Raw genomic sequence first — 7,618 nt, 5'->3', positions numbered from 1 at the left:
CTAACGTGGGTTTTTTTGTAACGTTGGAAATATCTATCCCCAGGCATGTGAAAGTTTCACATCAAACGCTCCTGGATATTAAGGGATTTTTGAAGCTAGAAATTCCCTAATAGGAGAGGCGTTTCTGTGTCTCAAGTAAAAGCTTTACTCTGGAGAATAGGATTATTTGCTGTGGGGATCACACAACAAAGTGAGCATGTCAGAATTGGAGCCAAGAAGAGGAAATTGGTACCAAGAATAGGAAATAATGCTGGAAGCTCACGAGGAAGGAAGGGCTCAAAAATCTCAGTGCTGTCACTGTTCTGAGGTCATGACTGTGCTGCACTTCCAGGTGCAGCCAAAGAAGACGTACCTGCATAGAGTTGGCAGCACGAGTCCAGCTGTCTGGGCAGCTCTGGGTGTCCTCAGAAGGAGTGTGTGTGTTATTTCTGCTGCAGTACAAGCTGACACAGGCACACCTGTTCATGTCACAGCCCTTGTTTCCAGCTCACAGTTAGAGAAAGCTTTGGGAAGTAATTCCCACTAAGAGGAACTCACACGTATTGTGTTCCACATCTAACTGTGCCATTTGAGGATTTTGCCACTTCCCATCTTTGATGTTGTGATTGTTGCTGCCGTAGCTCTGCTGATTAAAGGGTTTGTTTAAGGGCTCTTTAACTTGCTCCAGGCAAAGTGAACAGGTTAATTTAAACCCTTTTCACTGACTAATCCGTCTGACTTGTCAGAAGCACGTGAAGGAGAGCTCATAATTTCTTTTGCCAATAGAGCTGAGCGGGTGGAAGAGATGGAAGCTATCAGCAGAGGACCAGGAAACAACCAGCACACCTGTCTGCAAACTCAGTGCCAGGGTATGACTTAGTCCTGCATGCGTTGTGGGTATTACAACTCTTCCAAACACGTTCATGCCTTTTCTGTTACACATACTTGGCTCAGCTCCCTTTTTATGCTAAGTACTTTTGTACGGCTCCAACACTGTAAAACAAATTGAAAGTGTTCAAAGATGTAATTTATGCCCTTTTATATGAAAGTGTTAAAAAAGGTGATTTATAACCCTTCTAAAGCTTTCTTCAAAACCACGTGAAAATTGTCTAAGGGGTGAATAGCAACGACTGTAATCCTGCAGAATTAAATCCATAATATTTCCCAGAACTTCAGCCCCAAATTCAGTATGATGGCAGTCCACAGGGGGGCTTCACATAGTCACACAGTCACGGGGGGGCTATAAAATCACATTTATTTTATACCACTGGAGAGAAGCTGTTGTTGTGGAGCAGGTTGCAGTGTTCTTTCTCGGTCTGCACTTCTCATGCTCTCTGTATATATGTGACTTCTCTTACTCTTCAACCTACATGGGTCCAGTTGCACACAATTCTCTGAAGAGAGTTTTATCTGCCTGGCTGTAAGCAGCTGTCCTCATCATGGTCTTTCTACATTGTCCTTGCTGCCACAGATTCTTCCCCTCCACGGTACCACCACCTGTATTCCTATGGCTATAGCTGTGGCTAGTTTTGCCTTAGAAAATGCATTGAATTCCCTCTTTGCTTCAGACCTGTTTTTAAAGTGACCTATCCCTTTTTTGCCTAACATCCTTCTCACTGAGATCTTTCTCATCCTTGTGGTCTGTCTTTGGTTAGGCCTCCGCTCTGAGTGTTGATCAGCTCCTATAGCCATGGGATCCCACCACGTTCCTGACTGAAAACATAGTGCCTTCCTGGTATTTCACAATTTTTTTCTTTGATGGTTCTCCTTAGCAGTCCAGTATTTTACAGTCTATCTTGGACAGATGTGCTTCATCAGAGAGTGAATGAGCTGTGAAAGATGCACTCAATGAGAACACAAAGCTTCTATTCTGGGTGTTTAAACAACAGCACTTTCCCTGTGGCTTTGATCAGTGCCTGTTCAGTCAGGGTGCAGCCTCCTGCTTAACTTTCTGACTGCTGACTTCAGGTGATCCGGTTTGGCCATCTCTTTGTCACAATATCTGCTTTCCAACTGTTGTTTATCCAGGCAACCTGAAACATTTTTGCTTATTTCTAGATCTACCAGCAGGTCAGTGATACTCTTTCTTCATCTTAAGTCATCAAAGTTCAAAAAACATCTGTCTGTCTCAATTAATTTGTCCTCATATTAATTAGTGAGCATTTATTACAGCAATCGTGGACTGCGAAATCTCAACTGAGTGAATTTAGCCCATGCAGTAATGAACAAGAGTGACACTGTCCTTGCAGGACATTTGTGAATCGTTGTGTTAGGAGGAGTTAGGGAAACACATTTGTAAACGTGTTTGTTGTAGCACATTTTGTTAACTGCAGTTCTGCATAACGGCCATGATTATATTTGCTGAAAGGAACTCAGGTGGCTCTTAGAAATACTTTTTCAGGGTATTTTTTATCACTCAAGTTTATTAACAAAGTTCCTTAAACAGAGTGAGATCTGCCAGCAAGGCTGCTAGTACCAGGTTAGTGAGGAACAGGGTCAGCGCTCTCAAACATGATTAACAATGTACTCATTATGGGACGTTGCAGTTCCTAGCATTGCAAATTTATGGTCACTGCTAATGCCAGTCGTGGTCTTGGAAACCTTTTCTTCTCAGTCTCACGGGTGATGCAGAGGCATGGCTGCAGCCCAGCCACAGTATAACACCAGCAAAGAACAAGGGCAAGTCTCTCAGCTCAAAGCCTGTCCTGGGAAGGAAGGGAGGACAGCCTCTGCTGGGGCCTCATGGCAAACATTTGGGAAGAGCTTTCCCCAGGGCCATCAGCACTGTCACTAGTGCAGGCCCAGAGCCCAGAAAGCCAAATCTCAGGAGGACAGGAGCGGGCCCACAGCCCTGACGCATAGTTCTGTCCTCACTTAAGTCCTTTTCCCACTTACCAATCATTTGTTGACCCAGTGCTTGCTTCTTTTCCCAAAGCAGGCTAGTGCAATAGAGTGGTAGTGCTGTCCTTAGCAAAACCGACCACCTTTGCACTGTCCTCCTGCCATCCTTCTTCCCAAGATATGTTTTCCAACCCCATTAAGGCCTTCAAACATACCAGAATGCTCCTCTCCACACAGATTGCTGCATGGGCTCCCACACATCAGTGCCGGTGACCTTTTGCCTACTGCATTCCCCTATTTAAATTATAACTAAAGTAAATAACATTTGTCACCTTCTTAGAGTATGTTGTTCAGTGCTTGGCAAAGTGTTGCCCATATATTTGTGGCTGTTGCTTTTGCTATAGCGTGAATCTGGATCATGTTCCAGAAGCACCAGCAGCTCTGAATGCTGATATCCCTTTCTTTTATATCCTGCTGATAGCAGCTGCTGATGCCTGCACAAAGTATTCTTGCTTAAAACCTTATTTCCCTCCTCTCTGTGATGCAGACAGGTGGTTGCCCTAAGCAATTAATCCACTCACCTGAGGCTGTAACCTTAGGTTGCTATGGGGAACAGTTGTTTTCAGGTGTATGTTTGAGAAGGTCGTGTCTCCCATGCTGACATATCTGTCTTTTCTCGTATTCCTACCACTCCTGGGTTAGACAGCAGTCCCTCAATGTACCCACATGAGATTCCTTGCACTAGGGACATCCATGCAGCATGAGAACATCACAGCAGCTCTGCACAACGACAGCTTCTTTGAAGTATACTTGACAACTACTTTACGTACTGCATTGTCTTGCAGAACACTGACAGAAACTTCAGATCTTACTTTGCATTGTTCACATGGCATCATCGGGAAATCATGATCTAGACAGTGGTATCCAAACTTTTCTGGTTGCACCCTCCAATAGTAAAAAAATTTGAGCACCATCCATTATATACATTCAAATATACATACAAATATGTATACTTATTTATTAGTGGGTTATATCACTTACAGAAGATGGGCTAAAGCTCAAGACGGATAAGTAAGACAAAAATCAAGGGGAAAAAAAGACTTTATCTTTAGACTCAGTATACTCCACTTTGGAGGTTAAAGGTTTTTAAAGACTGGGCCCAGTATGGAATGAACTCCCTCCGGAGCTGAAGAATATCACAAAGATCATCATCTAAATGTAAACAAGATTTCTTTAACAAGCCTCTATGACATAAATGCATTGCAACATGTGCATTAAAGAAAAGCACCCAAATTATCAAAGCAAATCATTCTACAAACCTCTCCCCTGGGGCAGAGGAAGGGAGAGCAAACAACGTGTTGCTTAATGCACTACTGGAAAGAAACTGGGTACTGTGGCAAGAACGTGAACAGACTTGTGTGTAATAGAAGACTCTGTCTGTAGCTGTTTCCACTCAAGATGAAGTATCTACATCAATATGAAAGAACTGTCTATTTTGGGTCAACAGACATTATGCATTAATTTCTTAATTGGATGCTACTTGTTTAGGATTCTTCTATTGTTTTGTTCCTTCCTCAGTGGGATCCTGACTGTGGAACTGTGAGTCATTTACTATAAATCATTGACTCTGGATGTGTCCGGCTGTAAAACAGGCTAATTTACTGACCGCGGTTTGAGAGCCTTTTTTCGGTCATATTTCAGTACAGCTAGACTGTTTTGCTGGCACAACTCTAGATATAAATCAATCTGCAAACTACTTGTGTTTTACATTGGAACATGTACTTCATTAATATATATATATATGTAATTATTTTTTCCCAATTTCTCCGTTAGGCAGATGTTCCTGTGTCACAGCTCCACTATTGTGCTCTCCCTACTACCTCCCTGGCTGGTGTGTTGTGGAAGATGTGATGCCACTCCTGTGGCAAAGAGCAGAGTATCTTTACTTGAAGCGACAAGCTCTTTCAAGTTAATGGAGCAATGGGAAATGAAAGTTTACTATTGAGACAACCGGAAACAAAGATTCTCTATCATTGAGTTAATGTGATTCTCTACCATGAAGTTTCCTGATTAAAAGCTTTGCAGTCTGTGCTCTGTTCTTTTTCAGGATGTACCTTTAAAAAGCCAAATGCAGCTACTGGAATGTTTGAGAGTGAGAGAGTAACAGCTGGTGGGAAATACAAATAACTTGGCTGAGTAGTGTAATCATCAATAATAATGCAGCAGGATTTGCATCTATTGTTGAAGTCTGATTCTCAGTGATGAATAAGCAGTGGTTAGTGTTAGTTTGATGTAGGAAATGTTGAAATGACAGCTTTTGAGGGGATGATAAAGCAGGATGAAAGTGGATACTGACACTTCCTAATTTCCTGGGGGAGTAGGGTTCTGAATTTAACTCGATATATAAAAAGATCTCCCTCGACAAGTTACACATAAACCCATCACTTAGCTTCTCCCAGGTATTATTAAATGCCCTGTCTGAAACTGATCTGACTATGAGGTAAGGCATTTCAGTTGATTCCTCTATAACGTTTTGAGTAACAACTCAGTAAGTATGCTAGCAACTTGCCTCCTGTCCAGTCTGTCATAAATAATGTGCAGCTTGTATCAAAGCCAATGTTTTAAATCTACAACAGACATAGAAGTCACAAACAAATGTTCCTGTGGGAAAACAAAAATGCGAGATGAATTCTGCTAGTTTGAACTATCTGAGTCTTGAACGTACTAATCCTTGTTTCTGACCAACTGTTAACTCTGAAAGCAAGGAGCTATCAAAATGAGATGTGATGGAAGGTACGCTGAACAACTGTGGCTGAAAGAATCATAGAATCACAAAGTTGAGAAAGACCTACCAGATCATCCAATCCAATCATCCTTCCATTACCATTGCTACCACAAGCCACTAAACCACATCTCGTAGCTCAGAAGAAGTACGACATTCTTCTGTTTCTAGAAGTATGTCTGAAGAAATCCTATTTTATGTTACTCAAGCGTCTGTTGCAGTTATTTTTTGTGGTTTTGGTTTGTTATGTTTTTCTGAAATGATGAACTAAAGGTATTACAAAGGTAGGGTACTATGGTTAGGCTGCGGTTGGACTTGATGATCTTCAAGGTCTTTTCCAACCTGGGTAATTCTATGATTCTATGATAACCAATCTGTAAATGGCACTCAAGTGTAATAGGATTTTACATGGTGGAAATTTTGCTTCAGACATTTGGAAAAGAATCATTGCTGAATGTTTCTGCATATTTATATTAATTTTGGTTTATCCTCATCTTTAAAAAAAGAGATATTGTCAAGTTATATAGGAAACTGAGATCATATAATGTTCCCCACTCTTGCTCCCTCACCTACTAGCAAAGGTGGTTTCACACTTATTTCCAGAAGGCTTTTAACCAGTGTGTGCAACCCAAAGAGCACAGATGCAGACTCACTCCTTTGAACTGAGACTAAACGCAGCTGCTGTCTGTGCTGGAAGCAGTCACAAGAATGTTCTAGTATTACATGGCCTGGAGTGCACGTTGCACCAGATGATGCTAATGGGGAGAATTACAGATCCTTTAGCTTCTCCCTGCTTCCCTTCCCCTCCAAATACACACATCTCTGGAAACCACTACTACAGCTTCTATCTGTAGTATTACATTAATGCTGTGGACTACTGTCGAGTTCAGGAGAAATAAAACTGCAAATATGAATGTCCTGTTCCAATTAAGCATTCAGTGGCATGAAGTGTAGGCAAACTGCACCATCAAAGCCTGCTTTCAGAGGTCATTTGACATCACATCACAGAACATACACTAGATAATGCTAGTGAGTCTGGGTGTTTTCTCCAGAAATCCCAGTAGATGCTGACTTACAGCAGACACCAGCTGTTGCATGGTTCAGTGAGGGGTGATTTGGGTTAGGCTGCCTCCTCTACAAAAAGGATGCTCCCTTGGTCACATCCTGCTCAGACAAGCGTGGAAAGGGGCAGTCCTTTATAGCAGGAATGCAGGAGCTTGACTGGAAGGAAAATCTCTTCACCCGTCCTTCCAAAATGTCCTCAGTGATGCTGGTAAAGTACTTTTTATCTGTGGTATTCAGCCTATGGTCTGCACTAAGGCCACGTGGCCTGCAGTGTCACAGACAGAATGCCACGTTTCTTCTCAGTGTTATAGTTTTGGCAACTGAACCAGACCACATTTGGTTCAGCTTCTTTTGTGTTGCACCATGGCTGGAAAATCTTCCCCACATAATACTATCAGCTTCATCACCACAGCATTTCCTGTAATAACACAGTGATCTGAGGCAGGGATTGCTTTCCTTGAGGTGGTTGTGAACCTGTGTGTCTCACCTCTGAAATTCTTTGCCTTTACTATTCCTGTTTCACATTCTGGCATCTGGGACACTCCTTAGCTGTGACTGGTTTCTGCTTTTCATCTCGCTCACACCTTTGGTTGCTGAATGGCACTGGAGAAAGTCCAGACTTCTCTCTAGTGCCTAATTCTTCAAATTAAACCCATCTTTGCAGGTTTTGGTTTAGCTTTCATTTTCAGCTAGTGATAGTGATACCAGCCTCATCTAACTGTGATACTTACCTTTACATTTTTTTTTTTTCTAACTTTCATTCTTTTCCAGGGTCTTTTCTTTTGTTTTAGTCTCCTGATGTTTTGATACATTTTGCTTCACTTTTAACTGTTACTTCACTGCCACATCTCTTCTCCTGTTTATGGTTCCTTCCTTCCTTCCTTCCTTCCTTCCTTCCTTCCTTCCTTCCTTCCTTCCTTCCTTCCTTCCTTCCTTCCTTCCTTCCTTCCT

The sequence above is a fragment of the Coturnix japonica genome, chromosome 2, assembly GCF_001577835.2.
Source record: "Coturnix japonica isolate 7356 chromosome 2, Coturnix japonica 2.1, whole genome shotgun sequence".
In the NCBI taxonomy this organism is placed as follows: domain Eukaryota; kingdom Metazoa; phylum Chordata; class Aves; order Galliformes; family Phasianidae; genus Coturnix; species Coturnix japonica.
The sequence above is the reverse complement of the archived record's forward strand: the minus strand, read 5'-3'. Positions refer to the sequence as shown.